Source organism: Ursus maritimus, unplaced genomic scaffold (genome assembly GCF_017311325.1).
Source record: "Ursus maritimus isolate PB19 unplaced genomic scaffold, ASM1731132v1 scaffold_27, whole genome shotgun sequence".
Taxonomy (NCBI): domain Eukaryota; kingdom Metazoa; phylum Chordata; class Mammalia; order Carnivora; family Ursidae; genus Ursus; species Ursus maritimus.
Window position 1 is genome coordinate 14,245,721 of NW_024425230.1, and position 23,927 is coordinate 14,269,647.

Here is a 23,927-nt window from a genome sequence, read left to right on the forward strand (position 1 = left end):
AAAAAAAAAAAAAAAAAAAGGAAGTGTGATTCAAATAGGGTTTTCGGTAAATACTGCTGTCACCTCTGTTAAAGGGAGTTTCTGTAGGGAAATCCATTAAGCATTAATTTCAACAAATGATCTCATTTGTCTCAAGTTTACTCTAACACTTACAAACTACATTATGCACTGTTTCCTTTTGCTTCCTCCAAACCATTCATATCATTTGCATTTTCAAAAGTAGACACAGCTGCCTCTCTGTGGACCCAGGTGATGGGGCAGAGGTAGGAAAAAAAGATTTGCATCTCCTCTGAGAGAGGAGTCATTCATAATTAGAGCAGAAAATAAAAGTCACAACATTAAAATAAATCCATTTACCATAGTGCAGGGTTAGAGAAATCTCGTCAACCGAAGTCTTGCTTTAGCTGTGACTTCACGAATAACAGACATGGATCAGAAACTCTCATGACCCTGCAGCACAAGGAAAGGTCAATATGCAGAAAAGACCATAAGTAACCTTTCAGTGGTGATGTTCCCCAAAACAAAATGACTTTACTTTGGGATGCTCCCAGGTCATTGTTAATGTACACCACTGTTACAGTTGCAAAATGTACAGGAGATAAGGTTGAAATTTGGTCTGATCTATCACAAATTCTGAAAGTTCCTCTTTTGAATTAACTCCCAGGATCAGCTTTCCAAGTCTGACTTGACCTCTTATTTACTCATCAATTCAGTGGCCAGATCAGACAGGGGACCTGCTTCCTGGAGGCTTGTGTTCCTGTAGGGTTGTATATGTGTGGGGGGCATACGGAGTTATTTCACAGAGGAAGTGGTAACATAGAAGCAGATGCCTAAGTGACAAAAGGAAAAACCTGGCTATTTGGGGAAGACGATTCCAGACAGAGAGAGGAGTCCATGCAAAGCCCCACAGCCAGAAGCATGCTCCCCGTATCCTAAGAATGGCAAAGAGATCAATATAGCCAGACTACATGATCTGGCAGACAGTATGAAGAGATGACATCAGAGAGGGACCTGGGGCCAGCAAAGACTTTAGATTTTTTTTTTTTTAAGATCTATTTATTTATTTGGGGGAGGGAGGGCAGACAGAGAGGGAGAGAAACATACTCTCCACTGAGCAAGGAGCCTGACGCAGGGCTCGATCCCAGGACCCTGAGATCATGACCTGAGCTGAAATCAAGAGTCAGGCGCTTAACCAACTGAGCCACCCACGCGCCCCAAGACTTTAGATTTAAGTGAGCGGGGAAGCCAAGGCAGCAGGGAGGATGGAGAGGTGAAGGTTGGTCACAGGATAGATCTGATTTGTTCTGTGTTTCTAAAGGATCACAATAGCTGCTGTGGAGAGCCTGTCCCATATCGAGCAAGAGTTGAAGGAGACCAGCCAGAAGTAAAGGATCAAAGGGACTTTCATTTGCTATTTGTTTTTTCCTTTTTTAGCTTTCTGGCCATTCAGATGTCAATAAGAGTGGATCCATAGCCCTGCTGGAAATGCCAACCCTACACCACATTTTACATTACACTGCCTATTCCATCCATTCGGGAAAGAAGAAAACAGGAAGGTTACACTTCCTTACAAAGAGGTCCTTTGCTTCGCTGAGAATCACACTCACAGAAAAGACACCCATCCCTGAGACAGGTTGCCTTCCTGATATGCACCTGTGACATTATCAAAGCCTCCCAACCTAAACAACGCCAGGCAAATTTTGCAAGTATTTACTGGGATTTCTATTTCTGGCTGAAAGGAGTCGCATATTGGGTACAGGAACAGCTTAAGGACAATCAAGTGTGTCATCAGTAAAAGTTGTTATTCATTCCGCAGACATGGGGTGGTAGGGGAGAGAAAGGTGTATTTTATTCCTACCATATGTCAGGAACTGTTCTGGACAGCGCGGAGGAAGAAAAAAAAAAAAAAAGTCTTCTCAGGACATCTGAGAAAATAAAAGTCACCCTGACCAAAAATACTGTGACCATTAACAGTGAATTCCAGCTGCATGTCAGCAGAAAACATGTCTCCCCAGATCATGTTAGAGCTTTCAAACAACTACTTTTGAAAATGATTTCTTTCAGACCAGTTCCCCCCAAATGCACTGTATTCCTCCTGCCTCCTGAACAAAGATTACTGGGATACCCAATAGGTACTTCAGAACAGCGCCCAGTAGAGAGCTGGTCCCAGCTTCGCCTGGTCCTGACTTAAAACTATCCTGCTAGGGGAGCCTGAGGAGCTCAGTTGGTTAACCATCTGCCTTCAGCTCAGGTCATGATCAGAGGGTCCTGAGATCGAGCCCCGCATTGAGCTCCCTGTTCAGCCAGGGAGTCAGCTTCTCCCTCACCCTCTGTCTCTCCTCCCCGCTCACTCTCTCTCTCTCTCTCTCAAATAAATAAAATCTTTTAAAAAATACTATCCTGCATAAGCCCAGAGCCCTTCTCCACTCCTTCCTACCAAAGCACCCCAGGATTCCCAATGGCAAGCAGTCTCCATTCTTGGGGGTCTTTATCTCACTATTTGGCAAAAACAGGTACAAATAAAATAAATAATGATTAAAGTATTTATTGTCTCAGATGGTGAGAAGAGCTTGGCAAAAACAAAAATGCTAAAAAAGTTAACTTTCTAGCCCTCTATATTAAATGGATTCTAATACCAAAGATCTTAGCTGTAGAGATGAAAGCCAGCTCTCTACTAAAAATAGTAACAATTCTAAAGAGCTCTTCCTTTTTTACTGGTAGGTCTCCAAAGTACCTGCCTGACAAAACTTGAAACTTAGCTATCGTCCCTAAAGATATATTTGATTTATTTCTGTCAACAGTCCTGACTAAACTGATCATCTCACCAAGCAAATTAGTGTGTAGTGGTAAGATCAAAAAGTTAGGAACTAGTTTTAAAAGTATTGATCAATAATAATCTACCAAATGTTGTCGTTAGGGGAAAAAGGAACAATGTGTCTGATGTCCCAAATGGAGACTTCTAAAAAGTTGTATGTCCATAAATTCCAGTTTGGCCAAGCCTGGCACCACATTCATTTACCATTCCCAAGCATAACACCTTTTTTTTTTTTTAACTTTCAGATTAAACCCATCTGAAAACTGCAAGCTTTAGAGAAATAATACAGTGGCATTATTGAAGTTACAAGCAATGCAACAGAGTTGGAAATTCTCTCTGGCAAAGTCATTCATTTCTAAATAAAGAATCATCAATCATTTAAGGCTGTGATCAATGGCAAACTAAAGCCTTACTTTCATAAGGGCAAGCATGACAGTTTAAATTCATTCATTCATCCAACAAATATGTCTGTAACTTAGTATTTATCAGAATATAAAATCTGTGTTTTCTTAACATTTGTATAGTTGAGTTGTGTTGACGTCAATTTCACCCACATATGAAATCATTGTTTCAAGAAATCACATACTGGACACATTTGTTAAATTTCCAATTCAAGTGGGTAATTTGTTTATGGGTGATAACTTGTGACCCTTTGTTGTGTAGTAACTATGGGTAAGCACTGCACTGAACTCTTTGTCTATGAATTTTTCGAATTCTCAAACCACAACAGAGGTGAGTAAAATTACTCTATTAAATATGAGAGGAGGGACACCTGGGTGGCTCAGCTGGTTAACCTTCGGACTCTTGATTTCGAGTCAGGTCATGATCTCAGGGCTGTGAGATCCAGCCCTGCATCTAGGCTCCCTGCTGGGCTTTGAGCCTGCTTAAGATTCTCTCTTCCTCTCTCCCTTCGCCCACCCCACGGTCTCTCCCCCTCTCTAAAAAAATAAAATAAAATGAACACGAGAAGAAATCAAGGATTATAAATATTAAGCATCTTGTCTGCTAATATGTGGCAGTGTGAAGATTTGAACCACTTTCTCTATAACCACAAAATCTGTGCTTATACCTACAGACTACCTTGTCATCCCTAACTGGGGATCATCAAATCTCTCTTCGGGGTAAGTCAGTAATAATTCTATTAAGAATTAAAAAATCCAAAGAGACACCCTGGACATGATAATTATTGGTGCATTACAGTGGGAAACAGTACAGAAAATTACAAAGGCTAATTAAAAAGGGATGGGATTTAACTATCCTGTGAAATAAGTAGCAATAATAAACAGAAGCAATTTAGAAAAGAATTACAAGAAGATCCAAACCCTATGAAGAAAACACTAATCCATCATCGAGGTATTCAAAATTTTCTATCATGTCACCCACCGTGGCTCCAACCTCCTTGTCCACACACGTGCAAACTTGATCTATACAGTTTAAAATCTGAGTCATTGAAGGTGAAAGTAAACGGTGTGCTGCAGAGCATATAGAGGCACGTTAAAAGCAGATGTTGGTTTCAGCCCCACCACTGAATTAGAACAACACCAGATTTTTTTAAGCTGGTGAGAAACCTTTTTTCCATCTTTGGACTTCAATGGTTCTAATTGCATGAATATTACAATAGAATTAGATCTATAACCTGAAAAGACAAGGGACTATCATACTGCTCATATTTTTTATGAGTTAAAAAAAATAGAGTGCAATGGGAACGAAGGTATGTGTTTTCTCCCCCTAGGCTCAAGGAACAAAATACACACTACTTACTCTCCCAAGGCATTCAGAATTCAGTAGGAGAGGCAGATAAAGCAACTCCAATACAAGGTGGTATGACCTATGAGGTGTTAAGAATGAGATGCTAATGGAACACACAAGAGATGTATCAACCTATCACAGTAAGAACTTGGACCAAGGGAATAGTAATTAGGATGAAGATTAGGGGATTGATGGAGAAGCTGAAATATGTCATCTACTATTGTATGTGTTGGGAGGGTAGGGCTGAGGCAAAGGCAAATGTCTAAGGTTTCTTGGGCAGCAAGGAATCTAATGGAACTCCATTTAACACAGGGAAATAAGAACAAGAGTTATTTACAGAAGGCAAGATGATTTCCATGTTGAATGTGTTCAGCTCAAAGACTGATAAAATACCAAAGTTGAGACAGACTATAGACCAACTGGATATTCAGGTTTAGAGTTTAGGAACAAGGTCTGGGATAGAAATGAGGAAGATAGGACCATCCCTCCCCTTCCCAAGAGTGTGTAAAGTGAAAAGAAAACAGGATTAAGGACAGAATTACAGGTATCACAGACTTTTAGTGGAAGCACAGAGAAAAGGCAACTCTTCATCAACACTAAGGACTGGCCAGGCGGACACAAGAGAGTCAGGGAGGAAAAGGAACCAGGATCAAGGAAGCTGAAAGCAGAAGAAGTTTCAATGAGGGAGTGAGCAACCATCTCAATACTTGACAGAAGTAGACTGAGGAAGGCAGAAGAGCATCCATGGTTTTTGGCTACTGGGAGGGCTGCACAGACCTTGGCGACACAGGAACTAGAAGGCAGCAAGCTGGGAAGGCAGGAAGCAAAGATATGACAAGAGACACCCTTTCAGGATGCTCTGCTGTGAGGAGGAAAGAGATACTCCGTAAGAATATGCCAGTGAAGATGCTGTGAATGAACAGTATCATTTCATTAAGATAGGCTAAATTTTAAAAATTAAAGTCATAAATGAAGACATGTAAAAGCAAATAAGTGGACATTGTAAATATGCAAAATTCAGATTTTAATCATAGACACACCCCCCTCAAAAATCTTACAATTGATGTTTCCCTCTAAGTTACCGTTTTCATGTCTTATTTGGATGGCAGAGGTCTAATTAAAATTTGTTAAATAGAACTGAAGGTCAAATGGCTAATTAGGATAGAGATATGGTTAAAGCCCAGAGCTTTTGATTCTCCAGGTAATTGTCTTTCAATGACAAGGAAAAAGGTTGTGTCTTGCACCTGCAGTAAACTTTTTAAAAAGAAGTTGCATGCAATATCATTAATCATTAGGGAAATGCAAATCAAAACCTCAATAAAATAACCACCTCATACCCATGGGGGTGGCTACTATTAAGAAAAACAGGGGCGCCTGGGTGGCTCAGTTGGTTAATCATCCAACTCTTGATTTCGACTCAGGTCATGATCTCAGGGTCGTGAGATCCAGCCCCAAGTCGGGCCCCACACTCAGCGAGGAGTCTGCTTGAGATTCTCTCTCTCCCTCTGCCCCTCCCCGGACTCGCTCTCTTTCTCAAATAAGTAAATAAGTAAAATCTTAAGAAAATCAGAAAATAGTAAGTGTTGGTGAGGATTGAGGGAAACTGGAATTCTTATGCCCTGTTAGCGGGAAAGTAAAATGGTACAGGCTCTAGGGTAATGGCTCCTCAAAAAATTAAACATTAGATCACCATATGTTCCAGCAATTCTACTTCTGGATATATACCCAAAAGAAGTGAAATCAGGCACTTGAAGAGCTATTTGTACACCCCTATTGATAGCAGCATTATTCACAATAGCCAAAGATGAACGCATCCCAGGTGTCCATCACTGGATGAATGGATAAGCAAAATGCGGTATATGCATATAAAAGAATATCACTCTGCCTTATAAGGAAGGAAACTCTGACTCATGCTACAACATGGATGGACCTTGATAACATTATGCTAAATGAAATAAGGCTGTCACAAAAAGACAAATACTATATGACTCTACTAACTGAGAGTAGTCAAATTCATGGGGACAGAGAATAGAATGGTGGTTGCCACGGGCTGGGGGTAGGGAAAGTTGAGAAATGGCTGTTTTGGGTACGGAGTTTCAGTTCTGCAACATGAAAACAGGTCTGGAGATGGGTGGTGGTGATGCTTACACAACAATGTGAATGGACTTCAATACCACTGAACTATGCCCTCAGAAAATGGTGAAGATGATAAATTTTATGTTTATTTTACCAATGTTTAAAACAAAATTTACATAAGTTAGAAAACTGATTTTTAAGCCACGGTGGAGTAACCATATGGATTTATAAAGTGGTACCTTGAAGAGGTTGTATTCAGTAGGGGCACCCGGGTGACTCAGGCGGTTAAGAGTCTGACTCTTGGTTTTGGCTCGGGTCATGATCTCATGGGTCACGATCTCAGGGTCATGCGATCAAGCACCGCATCAGGCTCCGTGCTCAATGTGGAGTCTGCTTAAGATTCTCTCTCCCTCTGCCCAAATACCCCCCTAAAATAAATAAATAAATCTTTAAAAAAAAAAAAAGAGGTTGCATTAGGTAAAATAATAAGATATATATGTTACTATAACAGGGTCAAAACACCCAGGTGGCCACAGGTGTCAAAAAAGGAACAAGACCTACGCAGGCTGAGCTGAGGTGGGGGCTGAGGCATGACAGAGAAAGCACAGGGCTGGAGCTGTCCTGATTTTTTAAGAGATGTTTCCAGCCTAAACACATATGTGAACTTTCCACAGATTTATACACCGGCAGTCAAAGAGCCACTACTCTCAAATCATTTTTCATAGCCATCCTTCTATGTCATTATATAAATATCAATATACGGCTTCTCATTTGGATAAAATATTTGCTAAAACTTGACTATGAGGACATTTTCTACTGCCTTTCACTCTATAAATATTCGACACCAATTCACTTTTAATAACACAACGGAGACAGCTTTTTTCCTAGAATGGATCGTTTTTGCCCCGGAGTTGTTGGGCTGTGTTGTCGATTGTGCTATCTTGGTCCCTTCACACTGAATTCTATAAATAAACATAAAAATCAAAATGTATTCTTTTGAGCCACTTTTCCCTTAACTTTAGGACTGTTCTCTGAATGATTTCACCTTGTGGAGTTCATGTCAATTAAACAACTGAGATACAAAGACCCTCACTGAGCTAATAAAAGGAAAAATAAACAACTCTCAGTCCCCCACTGTAAGGTATAAATTCACTTAGATAAAGTTGTTTTCAAGGTTATTCCACGGTGTTAGTTCCTTGGAGAGCCCAGTGATTTACCTTAATGTGTTTTTAGATTCTGAGTATATTAAAGAAAATCCATACCATAATAATGGTTCACAGGCTTCATACTAACTCCCAATACACGCTCACGATGTGAAATGTTAAATTAGTCCGTGATCGCAGGTGAAGAATAGACAGTTTTTGCACGGTTGTACAAGATGACAATTGGGTTAATGTAAAATGTAAACATACTACAAGCCTAGAAAATTTAGCGCAGAATGAATACTATTCCAGAGATGTACAGATTTACACGCATTGTGGACAGAATGAACCACTAATCTTACGGCAGCCATTAAAATGTATTTCTCTGATGCTATGTAGCCACCCGGAAAATGATTTATAATTTTAAATGGAAGACAAACTACAAAATTGTACCTAAACTCTGCTTATAGCACTGTATAATGATGTGTAAGTATGAACTAGGCAGATGGAAACATGGAAAAACTTTTAATGGCCAGTTTTTTCAAAGCAGAGAATATTTGCTTTTTTCTTAATTTTAAAAATTGTATTCCCTTTAGTATTGACATGTCATTTTGTCCAATGAATGCATATGAAAATAAAAGTGATGTGTGCACTGGTATTTTGCATATGTGTGTGTGTGTGTCTGCTTTCCTCCAACAGAAAGGAAAAGTTCAATCCAAAATCACCTTGGCTGACAACTGGATTTCTGATGGCCAGCTCGGATCAAAGGATGGCAGCTGCCTGTAGAGCAATTATTGCAAATGATTCTGAGGCTCAGTGGGAAACGTGATGTTATCAGCATGAAAATCTGCCCTAGGCTTCAGAAAAGGGAACAGTGGCTCCAGACCAATGAATTGCTATCTCTGTCTAGCCACTAATATCAGAAACATAGATCCTGTCCAAGGATCAAGAGTATTCTATGATTTTCCTTAGAACAATCAACTCAAGAGGCCTTGGCAACTCAAAACATGACATAGGTAATTAGTTCTGGTCCCACAGCCACAATAGAAAAGTCCAGGTAGAGAGTTTTAGAATTAATACTCTAGAAATAAATTCTTTTTTTTTTAAAAGATTTTTATTTATTTATGTGACAGAGAGACAGCCAGCGAGAGAGGGAACACAGCAGGGGAGTAGGAGAGGAAGAAGCAGGCTCCCAGCGGAGGAGCCCGATGCGGGACTCGATCCCGGAACTCCGGGATCACGCCCTGAGCCGAAGGCAGACGCCCAACGACTGCACTACCCAGGCACCCCTGGAAATAAATTCTTAAAACTGAATGCAGTCACTTCATTCACCTGGTGCAAATGTGTCAGAGAATTATGACAGACATTTATTTAATCTGATCTGTTATTTGGTTGTTAGAATTCTTATTTATTTCCAGTTAAAAGTTTTCACATTTTACTGTCTCCATACAGGACAGAAACTTCCAGAGGGAAAACAACCTGTATAATAATCTATCTACATAAGTGTTTGAAGAGCATCTAGGTTTGGGTTTAATATGTTATTTAGTAAATTTCTGCTTTCCTATAAAGTAGTAATGCTGGTTTATAATTATTTTCTATTCTAAGGGCCAAATTATACTGTTGTGTACTCTCAAGCCACTATGGCAGGGTCTACACTGCTGAAAGAGTTTCCAGTGACAGAGCATAAAGGATTTTTGAGTCAGACACTTGCACCTTTGCAAAGCCTCACTGGCTGCTTTAATTCATTTTCTATAAATACTCAATACAGTTCAAGCTTCGTAATTGACAGGAAAAGGCTAAAAATAATCCATAGTTGAAAAGAGTCAGAATGAAAGAAGAGGAAGCTCTTATTACCAGCAGGTGTCTTGACACAAGTGGGTAGAATCTTGACCAAGTGAGAATAGAACAGTGTGTCATTTGCAGAAAGCTAAAAGTGTCACATGAAATTACATACGCTTTAGCCATGAAAGGAAAGTTAAAGGAAGCCTAGCCACAGCTCTGGGCTCACCTGACCAGCCAGTGTAAGCAGCAAGTAAAAACAGAAGCTATTGCCGGATGCAAAGTTTTGTCGACCTGGGTTGTGTGCAAGGGGGAAGGCTCACTGAACCCACAGTGAAGACCTCGCCCTGGAGAGGCCATCCTTTCCATGATGTTCAGTCCTACCAGGTCTGACAGTAACACCTGCGTGAAGGAGAAAGTGGCAACCCTCAACAAGGGAAAAAATGGGTACGGCAAACATTTGGAGTGAAGGTCTAGGGATTTTGTTTTGTTGGTTCAAACCTGTTAGTGATATAATCTGTTCTCCCTATAGATCAAACACCTACCTCTTTCAGGTCTAGATCAAGCATCACCTCCTTAGGGAGGCTTACCTTTTTTTTTTTTTTTTTTTTTTTTTTGATTGAGAGCGAGAGCGTGCACATGAGTGTGGGGCTGGGGAGGAGTAGAAGGAGAGGGGGAGAGAGAATCTTAAGCAGGCTACATGCCCAGCACGGAGATGAATATGGGGCTTGATCTCACGACACTGAGATCATGACCTGAGCCAAAAGCAAGAGTCGAATGCTTAACCGACTGAGCCACCCAGGAGCCCCAGGAGCCTTACCTTAACCTTAACCTTCACCCTCACCCTGACCTTGACCCTCTAGTATGAAACTGCACTTCTGCACCATAATCTCCTGTCACACCTGACATTCATCATGGCCTTCACAATCAAAACTGTTTCATTAGTTGGTTTATTTGGTCTCTCCTATCCACTCCCACCCCCAATAACTAAGTCTTCTGAGGAGATGTGTGTGACTAACTCATCCCTGCATCTTCAGCACCTAGAACAGTACCTGGTACACAGTAGTTTAGTTTGAACAGAATGAATGAATGAACTCATTCAGAGGGCAATTCCTTCTACTATCAGGACTGAAAATTTATCAGAACTCCAAGCCAGCAGAGAGACCAGTATATTCCATCAACACAAAAAAGTTTCACAACTGTTAAGCTTTTCAATAAATGTTTCATTATTAAATAACTATTGTTGGGTAATATACTGATTGCTCTGTGATAAGGTGTGGGAGGGGTTCATGTGCTGGGTGCAGATTCAATCGGTAATGACAACACAGCCTCATTTGAAGCCTAGGTGTAGCCTTCTGAGGATGGAGCTCATTTTATCTGCCCGAGCCTCCCCTCTGGATTTCCCCAATCATTTCATCAATGGAATGATCTACTTATCTTATCACCTTTACAAAGTCACAGTCAAGAGGTTGCCAGCGAAGCCCTTGAACTCCAGCAAAGAAAGAAGCCCACAGAACTGGGGATCTCTGAAACTCTCCACCAAGGGCTGATGGGCCCTTGAACGGGGCATGACTGCAAAGCTACACGGCCAGCCACGGTTCTCTCCTCCCATCAACATTTGGATTTCGGTAAGCTGAGATCCTTTTTCAGTCTTGAGACAGCTGGTGTCCCCAGCAGGAGAAAAGGCAACAGGTGAGATCTCCAAGACACATGCCTCAATCACCTCCAAACTGATCCAAACATCTGAAGCAAATGTAGAAAACTGCCACAGATGAATTAAAACAAGTCATACACACACACGACCAAGTCTCTCCTCGTCTGTGGGTTAAAAGATTTTTAGAATACAGATTAAAGGGTATTTCCTACACTCATATGAAGTATGGTTTATTTGAAGACTGTATTTCTCAACCTGTTAGTGATGCATTAAAGTGACATTTGCCCAGATCACTGAACTTTTTGTCTCAATACCCCAAGGGGTTACTCATATCAGATGCAGTCAGTACACATCAGTATTTATGTGGCATTCCATTACAGCCACATCTCTCAAATGAAAAGGTAAAGAACACTGTTATCAATATTAAAACCATCTATCTTTTAAAAAGCTTATATCGATTTTTCCCCCTGCTTCTCGGATTCCATCAATGCCAGGGCTAGCTCGATGAAGTGGACACAATCCTATGACAGCTTCAATTGATAATTCCCAAATGAACTTTCCCAATGTTCTATAGTTTCTCATGGCATGTGCTCTGCAACTCATTTCATAGACTACCCGTTAGAAAAAGGTGTGGAGCAACCCTGAAACACCCAAAACAAATCTCCCCACTGAGCTTGAAGTGCTGAGAATGAGTTTTTAAATATGATGCATCACTAGGCTCTATTAGGACCAGCAAACAGGACATACTGTAGTTCTTTAAAGCTAAAATGAGCCTCCCACTGACAATGTTTACCAGAACAGCAGCAGCAGCTACTCCTCACCATGGCGCGTCACGTATGAAATGTTAGGTATGTTGTCCTTTAATTCGTATAACCTGATAATGCAGATCCCAGCAGAAGCCTCATTTCACTGATGGGCAAACTGAGGCACAGAAAGCTCCTTGTCCGATGTGACACAGTGAATATGTCGCAGGGCCACACGCAAGCCTAGCAGCCCAGATGCATGTTCTTGTTCTCTGTGCCACCTTGTCCCTCTATCTCTGTCCCCTAACTTCCTGTGCACAGTCTCCGTTCCTAAAAGGGGCAGCACTGTAAAGAGCCTATCAGCAAAACTGCAGGAGGCCATGCAGTGTCAGAGGAACAGATATAAACCGTGCTGATCTCAGGGCGCCTAGGTGGCTCAGCCGGTTAAGCTTCCGATTCTTGGTTTCAGCTCAGGTCATGGTCTCCCGTGGTGGGACTGAGCTCCGAGTGGGGCTCCAAGTTGAGCTTGAAGTCGGCTTGAGATCCTCTCCCTACTCTCGCTTGCACGCTCTCTCTAAATATAAATAAAATCTTAAAAAAAAAAAAAAAAAAAGAAAAGAAAACAATCTGATCTTTCCCCAGCGACCTCTACAAGACTTTGAGGGTCACTTACTCCCCATCCTTCCAGATTCAAGTCCCATTTTCCCTCCACTTCTCAGTCCAAACAGAACTCGCCCGCCTCTCTGCTCCCAAGACGGTGCCACTAATCATCTTTTCAGGAAGATCTATCTTGACTCTCCACGGAGATGTGCTTTTGGAAAGCAGACACTACTTTTGTTTTCCCCCTTGTTCCATTTAAACACGAAATCCTTAGCGAATCAATACTTTTTTTTTTTCTTCTCTTTTTTAGCAATCAGAAATGCAGGCTGTGAACCCAATGAAGCCATTAGGTGTCACCTTCCAAAGTCAACCTTCCAAGGTATTAATTCGTCCATAGATATTTAGGAAACATTGTCTGGTTTCCCCAAGGAATGGCTGGGCTTTCATCAAATTATACTATAATCACCAAGAAAATGCTAAATCCAGCACACAATCAATGCATGCATGTCCAATATCAGCTTTCTAACGTCAAGACTTACTTAAAAATGCAAAAGGAAAAACACCTTAAAAGTGAAAGTAAAAATCTAAAGAAAAAAAAGACGGAGGTAGTGTCTCAACTCTACAAATAAGAGCCTCCCGTTGGGTAAAATGGACTGGTGTTAGGCAATTTTTATCGCTCCCTAAAATGTGTCTCCAAAAAAAATAAAATAAAATAATCTGTCTCAAGCTAATTTTTGAACTGAAATTCTGCAATTTAGTACCAGCTCCCATTCATGTTTTCTACCCTCTCCTTTCTCATTCTTCTGGTTAGAAGGCAACATAGAGCCAAACACCAACAGTGCAGAGGTGTCTGATTCCTGGGGAAAAGCTACAGTAACACTGTAGACACTCGCTTCTCCAAAGTCTGCAGGTTTGCTTACGGCCAAGCACCCAGACTCCCTCTTTTCCTGGAATAACAGGAATTTATAAAGTACCTGTTATACACAAGGGACTCTGCAGGGATCATGACTAATATTCACAGCACCCCCAGGTAAGTATTTGCAAACTCCACTTTACAAATGAGAAACCAGAGCTCTGGAGACACTGAAGTCCTACAAATGGCAGAACTGATATTTGAGTCCAGGGTTTGTCCAGACTTGGGGCTCTTCCCAGTAACTGAGTCATGGTGAGTCAAGGGAGCTACAGTGTGAGCCTCCTTCGTTGTCTTATTGGAGGATGTCTTAAGCGGTCCCACTCCATGCCCACCCCATCTGCAGTGACCTCCAGGAAGGTTTACTGAGTGGACAGAAACACTCGGGACACTTTCCTCTCTGCCATTGTTTCAGGTAGCATGTGCTGAAGAACTAGTTCTCCTGATCGCAAATGGAGAAGATGTTTGGCTGATAAAATCTGGAAATAAATACCAAGACTTTTTAAAAGCTTTACCAAGTTGAACAAATGCAAAGTATTAATATTCTCACGTCCGAGGATGAGTTTGTTTAAGTGACATTTTAAAGACTACAGAAAAAGCCCTCTTATCCCAGCCTCCAATTAACCCTGGCAATATTTTTTCAAGGTATGCCTTTAGGAAATTGTAATTGTGCAGAAAGGGATGCAATGAAAAGTTACTCAGCCCAGACTAGACATCTCTGTAGCGGAAACCCTAGTATGTATTTGGTGCTTATTAACAGAAAACAAATATATTCCTATAGCAGCATACAGTGCGAATATATGTGTGTATGTAAAAGCAGTTTTGCTCTACACTATTCCATACATGCTTTCTCATGTAATCTTAAAAGCAGCCATAAAACCAAAGATTTATAAGCACTAAGACAATTAGCTCTAACCCACAGCCACTAGCAAAAAACAACAACAATAAAACAACAAAAAAATCTCATAGCCAGGGCAGGCTTTCCATCTGGCTAGATTCAGGATGTTACTACAAACCAGAGACACTACCAAAATTATACCAACAAGACATCCAGAATTGCTCAGCAAAATTTACATTAAAAAAATAGTTTAACAACAACAACAAACTCATCATTCATTGCATATCATGAAATAGACTGACTTCCTTTTTTTTTCTTTAAAGATGTATTTATCTGGGGGGGGGTGTGAATGGGGTGTGGGGCAGAAGGACAGAATCTCAAGCTGACTTCCTGCTGAGCAGGGAGCCCCAACATGGGGCTCGATCTCATGACCCTGAGATCATGACCTGAGCTGAAACCACGAGTCAGATGCTTAACTGACTGAGCCACCCAGGCGCCCCTGTAAGAGACTGACTTCAAATTGGATTGAATACAGACAACATTGATGAGTGCTCTACTCAAAGGCACATGAAGCTGTGATGGGTGAACATGAGGACAGGTGCTGGGCAACTTTGGTCATATCCTGCTGCTTCCCACGGCCACCAAATCAGCTTCAGCAGAAAGGTAAAATACAGTCCGAGAGGAAGTGTAATGAATAGAGCTCGAAATATGTATTCTGAATTTGCTTCCGTGTTCTAAGAGAACGCAGACTCTCTATCTAGATAAAAGGAAGGTTCCCAAGAGGTATCTCAGAAGTCCCCATGGGGATAAGCAGAACATTCAGCAGAAGTAACTCTAGCTTCTCCAAGACCACATCAACCAGAATATCCCAACCCTATCTGTACACTGCAGACCCTTAAAAGATCTCATTTGGGCTTAATACTTATAAATGAATAAATAGCAAAAAAAAAAAAAAAGCACCCAGATCCAATCAACAGCACCACGAGAATTTTATCTGGGTTTTAAAATGTCAACATCTGTATATACTTAAAAGCTGACATCAGTTTAAAAAGCATAAAAACACAGTGAAGTTGTTCTCACGGGGTTGTTCTCACATGGAATTCACCATGGCGTTTACACTTACGTGACTGCTTGCTTTGCTACACGAATGTATGATAACAATTACGTGTTTAAGGCATCAGTTGGGTCAGATGAAAGACAGAGACCTTTTCAGAGCATCTAGCTTCATGTACTCACAATCTTCTGGCAGGAAATTGCTCTAACGTGGTATATTTATCAAGATCCTGCCAAATCCATCTCCAGAACAGGGTTTAGCAGGATTCCAAAGCTTTATCGATGTGGCTTTTAAAGCAGAATCTGCGGTGAAGGGTTTCAACTCTGCATTCAGCCTGGGAATACACTGAGCAGCTGCTTCCAAACCCACGATACCAAGAAACACCTAGTGTCTTAGTTGTCATGGGTCTTGGAGACTCCCTGGTTTTGGGGCTAAACAACTTCCCCCCAAAATAAGTCAGAACGGAATGGTTACAGTAGCCCTGGCTGGGGATGGAACAGTAGGGGGGAAAAAAGTAAAATTCCAACCAACTGGGTGACCCGGTACAACTTACATGGCTTTTCTGGGTCTCAGTGTCCTCATCTCTAAAATGGGGATGACTCCTACCCAGCACTGTTCCTGAGAATAAGGTTCCTAGGAGAAGCTCAGCAGTGCCAGGGAGCTGGCACATGAAATGAAATATATCCTGACATATACTGAGTCCATATGTCCTATAAACCAGGGAAAACAAAAGAACTTCTTCCACCAAAAGAAAAAACATTGTCAATGAAAAGGCACATACTGGCAATGAACACAAAAACTAAGCGCTCAATTACACATTACGATCTTGAGCTCACAGCGATAAAGGCAGAAATTGACCCAAAGCCGGAAGTTGGAAAGGAAGCAGTTAACAAAGCAACGAAATACCAATCTGTTCTTAATGACCAGGGCTGCACCGACCTGTTCAAACTTTTTATTTTTAATCACATAAATAGTTCATGATGTTTAGAAACAATTTATCATGGGCCTTCTCAGTTCTGCCATGTCTTCTGGTTCAAATATTAACAGAGGAAAGTTCCTGGGTTTCCTTTCTTTCTCATTCCTTGCTAAAGCTAAAACATTTCTGTGCCAGCCCAAATAGATTTAAGAGAAAGAAAGAAATGTCAGAGAAATTCTGCCTGTTTGGACAGGCCTAAAATGCTGTAAGCAACTTCTGCCAAAGATTCCTACAATATCCAAAACACTCAACTCTGTAGGAACAAAGTGTATGACAACCACACCAGAGAGGAAATAAGTAAGAAGGGTGACGCAAGGGGAGCCTGGGTGGCTCAGTCCGTGAAGCGTCTGCCTTCGGCTCAGGTCATGATCCCGGGGTCCTGGGATCGAGCCCTGAGTCAGGCTCCCTGCTCAGTGGGGAGTCTGCTTCTCCCTCTCCCTCTCCCCCTCCCCACCACTCGTGCTCTCTCTCTCTCTCTCTCAAATAAATAAAATCTTCAAAATGAGTGACACATAGACTTAGAGAAGACGGAGACAGTTCATTATAGGGCCTGTTCCAGCAACAGGCAAGGATTCTTGCTCAAGTGAAGTGCGTCCTTGTAGGACAGAGACAGACACGTTCACCTGACAGACTGATCAGGTGAAGGTAAGCAAGCCTGGGGCACCTCGGGGCCCAGCTCATTCATGAAGTAGCAACAGGATCTGGAAGAACCGATCCCGAAGGCCATTTTCAGACTAGAAACGTATATATGTAATAATTACGTAACGTTGTGCACTAGGCAAGACTGTTACAGTAATGATGTTGGTTACTGCAGCCCAGGTAATACAGTGTCCTTTTCCGATAAATGAAGTTCTCAAACTAAACACCAACATCTTTCAGGATGCGAAAAATAGTCCCCTCCCAATCACCACTCAAAACACAAATCATCACATAATCCTCACAATCCTTATTTTTGTTTCCGGTCTGATTGGGGTTTCGTTTTATTTTTATATTGTCACCTCAGTTGCTTCTTGGCTCTGAACGTGGTAACAGTCACACAGATAAGTGTAATACTTTCTTTTCTAGTTTTTCCTGACCAGATCACAACCTCTCGTATTTCTGACTTTTAATGGACAAGGTTGATCATAAACTTTTAGCTCCTCAAAAGCATCCATCCATCAACTTCTGAAAACCTGTCTGTTCTTTCCAAACGTTGCTCGGTGCTGGGCCCCCTGCGCAGGGGGATCTCTGCCCACCGCTGGCTGACTCCAGCCAACCAGTCCTGCTAAGTGTAGGCAGCCCGGCCTCTGGAGGCTGCCCCTTCCCGCCTGGCTCCCACAGAACCTTGTGCCTTATCCTTAGCAAACAGCACACTTTCTTGTAGGCACCTGTTAAGCTGTCCGACCTCCCATCTTAGCTGTAAGCTCTCAGGGGACAGGAAGCTATCGGTCTGATTCACAATGAAAACTCTAGCACATACTCTGCATAACACATGCTCAGTTAATAGCTTTTGGATAAAAGAACACATATTTATTTATTTCAACCACTTTGTAACACAGGTTTTAAACAAGACTTCGGCTCAACCCTGAGCACCTAAGGAAACCTAATATTCTGTACAAAAATTAATCTTGTAATATTGGTATCAGCAGCATCTACAAAGCAGCACTGGCCAATCTGTATGATCTACAAGATGATCCAGTTAGTTAATTTATAATACATGTGATAGCTATAATATGATACATATTAATTTATAATAAATAGGATATATATGATATATAAATATATAATAAATATGATATTAATATTTATGATAGGTATAGTGAGTACTTTTAACAAGTGAAAATAACTGATTAAGGGGAAAGATGGCAAGCATTTTACCTTATGACAATTATATGGGCTCCAATTCTGCAAACAAACTTTCAACAAGCCCCTTGTCACCCCTGCTCCGCCCAGCCCTTGTTTGCTGTTCCATATTGCCACCCTCCCCCCACGGGCCAGATCTCAGGCTACCAACCATGTGACAGGCCAAAGTGAGCAGAAAATTTATCTCCACCCTCTCAAGAATGAGCAGAAGTAAACTTTTTTCACCTTTCACATCAACGGAATTGGAACTTGTGCCTACCCTGCTGACGCCGGGAGAAATGCCCACATTTCCTGCTTCTCCCTTCCACCCTCTCCTTGGGAGACAGCATTATTCATTTGTTGATATTACTCAGTCCGCTGAATTATTCAGTTGTGCTATCTGCTGCATTATTCAATGCACCCAAACCTCTGTCTTGGAGTCACCCAGACATTTCAAACTCACTATGTCCATGAAACTCATCTAGTCCTGACTTGTGGTGCTAACACCAACCCAGGGGCCCAAGGCACAAACCTCAGCCCCAGTCCTCCCTCTCTCCTATCACCCACATCTACCTGGTCACTTACGCAATCTCCCAGATAATCTCTCAAACCCTCACACACCTCTGCTTCTCTATTGCCTTAAGCCAAGCCCTACAACCTCTCTCCTGAACTAAGATAACTTCTTAAACTCCTTTCCGGCTGACTCACTGCAGGAATTAGGGCATCTGACTCCATTCAGCCACAGCACTGCAGAGCAAGTTTGTCCTACTGGTCTTCAGGGATCACATCTGTCCAGCCACCTCTGTATCTCCTTCCGGTGCCTGACATTCACACTCAGCACAACTAGGCAGGCGACAAATGACCATGCGGATGCATGAATGCATGGCTGAGACCGCCAGCACTCCCAGAATTAAATTCTGCTGCCTGCCCTACGCTCAAATTAATGTTTGTCTAAGCATATGTCTCTGAAGGAGAAGCAAAGACTCAGTAACCTGAGGTCCACACCCAAAAGCAAACCACCATTAGACACACTCACACATGTCCTCACATCTATAGCTGTATTTTTTTCATGCTTCCTGAAATGATGGCGGTATTTCGTGATAAAATACATAGAAGTGTGGAGAAAAATCGTTTTCAGAGAGAAAAAAAAAAAAAGAAACCTGTGAAAATGCAAAGCACAGCTCTTCTAGATACCTTCCAGGACATCGTGGACAAACACACCATCACCTTCAAGCCCTCTGTGTCCGGGACAGGGAGGTGGGCTTTAGAAGAAAGGCCCCATGCTAATACCCAGATGAAACCCACATTACAAAACAAGGCCACCTTCCACCCACGGGGGGAATCCATATGAGCCCATAATCATGACGGGGAAGAGGGCGACTTCCATGTTATTCAATCACATATATGCAATTGTGTCCATTTGCTTCTGAAACTTTAGAAATTCCCACTAGGAGGAATGACAACATTCTTTTTTTTTTTTTTTTAAAAGATTTTATTTATTTATTTGACAGAGAGAGACAGCCAGCGAGAGAGGGAACACAAGCAGGGGGAGCGGGAGAGGAAGAAGCAGGCTCATAGCGGAAGAGCCTGATGTGGGGCTCGATCCCACAACGCCGGGATCACGCCCTGAGCCGAAGGCAGACACTTAACCGCTGTGCCACCCAGGTGCCCCAAAAGAGTTCCTATTTCTTAGCACAACACCTGAGTACAATCTGAGTGCTCAATACACGTCAGAGATCATGGTATAGATGATACTCATATTACAATCATAATATGTTAGCATTAGTATGAATCCCGTTCCCCTCTTACCATCTCCCCAGGGAGGGGAGTCTACGCCCTACCAGCTCTCTGAAACACCAACAGCTGTGGGTCTCACACTTTAGCATACACTGGAACAATCGGAAAGGCTTCTCAAAATGCAGATCACTGTGCCCCAGACACAGGACTTCCAACTCAGAGTGTCTGGGATGGGGGCTGAGAATATCCATTTCTAATACCTTAAAACCAGTCACGCGGGTTCAGCTGGTCTGGAAGGACATGTTGAGAAGCACTAAGGGGCCTCACTGCATCCATGGAGGAGAGTGTGTGGGTCCAATCTCTGGCTTTCTACAGCCCTTCATGCACCTAGAATGCCCTCCCTGGACTCTTTCATCTTGGTAACTCCACCAACAATTCCAAACTCCACTCAGCCCATCAGCAGCCCTCCACGCTCCAGGCCAGCACCTATGACACTGTGCTGTCATACTGAAATCAGCTCCATGAGGCGAGGAGCTCCCGGGCAAAAAGGACCTCACCATAGTCAGTGCCTGGGACATAGAAAACCCTCACTAAATGATGACTGGTAGCATGAGAGCTGGGAGAGCCAACAGCCAAAGGCATCCCTGGAGAGCCAAGCAAAGTAGAAGGTCCTAGAAGTCAGCGCTGGGCCTTCCCCTCCAGACTCTTCACTAGATATGAAATGCCCCGAGTCCCCGATAAGCCGAATATCCCTCCCACCCCAGCCACCAACCTCTACTCTGCTCAACGAGCCATGAGTCCTTTGCCTCCAGCCACAACTGGCCTCTTACTTTTTGACGATAATGGAGAGTTCGCGTCTGGCCTCTCACTGGCAGAGGCCTCTATGAGTGCTACAAGCTGCTAGGAGATGCTCAGTGTTCTCAGGCAGAGAGGGTTGCAATCAGGAAGCATTTTTATGTAAGCATTTCTGGTAAACTGCCCAAAAAGATCTCAGCAGAAAGAGAAAGAAACCTCCAGCAAACGGTTATCATTTCTTTTTCCATTCTATTGAAGCATTCACTTTCGTAACTAATTTTGCATGATTTTTCTTAAAGAGGATCCCTGAATCATTTGCCTTTCGGGTGTCACAAAATCTAGATCTGCCCATTTCACATCTCATGCATACTCCGCTCCCTGGCCCTTTAGCTTTTCTGGAAATTTCTCTCATTCATCACTCTCAGCCCCTCGATTAGAGCATCTTAACCAAGCCAATCACACTTCTACAAACACATTCTAGGCAGGATTTCAAATACTCCTAAAGAGGAGTTCAAGGTGTGTTGTCGGTTTCACTCTCAAATGAAGACAGAGAAAATAAAAATTGTGCCAGGCACAGCCCAGGCAGAATATATCCTACCTGAGCCTCCCAACACAGGCAAAAAGCCTCTCCCCCACCCAAAAAGAGACTTTTTTCCCAACACCGTAAGATAATTTAATTATGAAACCCCCTCAATTTCTGTGTGTAATCACTAACAATTATTAGTAATTACGGCGAGGGCTTAAGAAAGCAAGTGCTCCCCATGTCAGGAAATATTTAAAATTCTAAAGACTATTTTCATTCTCATCCTGTACAGTATAATTGTAGTTTGAAAATCACTTTTGTGGTTTACAGGAATTTAAAGAAATTACGAGTTGTCATGGATCATTCGCTCAAAGGCTAAATTAGGAATATTAGGATTCCTTCCCAGATAAGTGCACTGCAGTACTCTCTACACTTCTAGAGACAGATTTAAGGAAAAATAGATATATCTTTTAAAACAAATGTTATGTATATTCATACATGATTATAGATTTCTACACACACACAAAGTCCTTTCTAGGTGACAACGGTGTTTTCTATTCATCTGGAAGATATGGAATCAAGCTGAAATATGTTAAAGGATATGAATAATATGAAAAATAACTGTTACTTCAATGTGTAGTACGCAAGGAATACCTACAAAGTTTTACTGATTTGTGCCTCTTGATATCTTGGGTCCTTAAAAATATGTTAAGGAAGACACATAATAAACTTTATATTAAAAAAAAAATGGCTGTTCATCCTCTTGCCCCAGACTGGTCATAGTTTAACCACACAAAGAGAATGAAAGCAATACTCAATTTATTCATCATGGTCACTTTAGCTGACATGGATTGTTTTAGGAAAATACATTTGAATTATTTTCCATTAAATCTGCCAGATTTACACTATACGTCTCACAGCACCATGGAATAGTGAAAAAGCATGTATTTTGTGCTCAGAAGTACCCACATTCAGCTCTCAGCCCGCTAATTACTTTCAACAAACTGCTGGATTCCTCTCTGCCTGAGTTTCTCACCTGTGCAGGGGGGTATAATACCTACATGGTGTTGGTATAATACCAACAAGATAAAGTGCCCAGCATGGTGGGTGGCATAGAATGGATTCTTAATAACCTTATCTTGAGGATGGTTTTTTGATTGTCCTTGTCCGTTTGGATGTCAGACTAGGCTAATGACGGATATTCTTCAAAGATTTACATTCTCCCTGCATTTAAAGGCTTATTACCAGAGATTAAAGAGGTGCCCCCCTGCCACTGCTCTTTCTGAATACCCACCTGTGCGGAGTGAGTGCCCTAAGCGCCCCTTTGTATCAACACCTGTGCTACGGAACAGCACACCAACCTGATTCTCACAGGGGTTCCTCCTTAAAAGGCATACAACAAATATTTTTTGAATTGAAATGCTGCTGACCCAAGCGAAAAATGAATGCAATGGAAATCATAATCGACAAACCTGTCTGCCAGTGTGCTGGGAAGCAGGTTTTTGTAAAGTGCCAGGGTTCACCTGAAAGCTGTTTGGAAACTCGAAGTGGCCCCTGGCAATGTAACTTCCAGTCCACACTTACGTAAGTACCTACACGCCGCTGAAACCCTCAGCCATCGCACAGAAGTTCCTGCAGATGTTCTAACCCGTTTATGGAAACTCAACCATCTCTAAAAGCCATCGGCGTCCCCATTTGCTTGATAAACGGACCGGGCGCTGAGGAACTAACTGCGGAAGCAATCGCCTCTCAAGTTCACCACCACTATCACCGTATTGGGGTTTTTTGGTTTTCTGGGGTTTCTTTTTAATGTTGAAGACACTCTGTAACCTACACGAGTCTCCTAAGGCTCTCCGCTCTTGTGCAGCTGCGCAAACGCCTGCGCTAGGAACCAAAGTGGAACCTTCAGGTCTCCACGAAGGGAGCGCATCAAATCCCACAGAAATGAGGGGCTAACCTCTGCAGAAAGAGTCCGGGCGGTGGCAGTGACTAACTCCACTGCGCCCCAAGGGGACCAAAGATGTGTCCTTTAAAAAGCCAAGAATTCCTGGAGCAAGCTGCCCGCCCTTCGTGCGCTCTCCAGGACTACCCGCCTCGGCTTTCTGCCTCCCGTCCTGGGCACACCTTTTGGATTCCAGAACCCGCAGCTCCCGGGAAGGAGCTCCACTGAATTCCCATCCCGACCCTCAGGGACCCCAGCGCCTCACCTCGGTGGCAAGCAGACGCCCGCCCCGGAAGAGAGCCGGCGGCTACCCCAGCGCCCCTCCCGCGCGCGCTGCCAGGTGAGCCCCGCGCCGCCCTCACCTGTCCGAGGCCACGTCCCCGGGGCCGCCGAGGAGCCGGCGCGCGCCCCTCACCTGCCGGGACCCGCCGTGGCCGCAGCTCGCACGCGCAGGAGCAGCTGGGACGCGGCGAGGGCGGGGGCACCTCCCGGGCGGTCCGACTTCCTCGGCCCCCGCTCGCCAGCCCCGCCTCCAGGGGGCGGAGGCGGCCGCGCGTCACCTTGGAGCCACCTCCCACCTAAGCGCGGCCGCGGCTGCCGTTGGCTCCGCCGGCTGCAGCCCCTGGGCCCGGGCGGGGCGAAGACGAAGAGATCGCTCGTAACTCACTCTTCTGGCTTGGCTCGAAAGAGGAGGGAGATGTGCCCCAGCAGTCTGGCAGTGACTAGGGGAGCTGAGTTCAAAGTGAGGGAAGAGGACAAGTGTGACTTGCAAA

At 43.0% G+C, this 23,927-nt stretch overlaps 1 protein-coding gene across 4 annotated transcripts in view; it reads right to left on the reverse strand.

Moving 5' to 3' along the window:
* The window catches only part of MCTP2 (multiple C2 and transmembrane domain containing 2), a 237,448-nt gene extending 213,780 nt beyond the window's left edge, over positions 1–23,668 (reverse strand). Inside the window, exon 1 of one of the 4 annotated variants that reach the window (XR_005838055.1) lies at positions 23,517–23,668. The gene's annotated coding sequence lies outside the window, so the exon portion shown is untranslated. The remainder of the gene's footprint in view (positions 1–23,516) is intronic. The other 3 variants (XR_005838054.1, XM_040642742.1, XM_040642743.1) reach the window with 3 other exon arrangements.
* Positions 23,669–23,927: the final 259 nt, after the last annotated feature.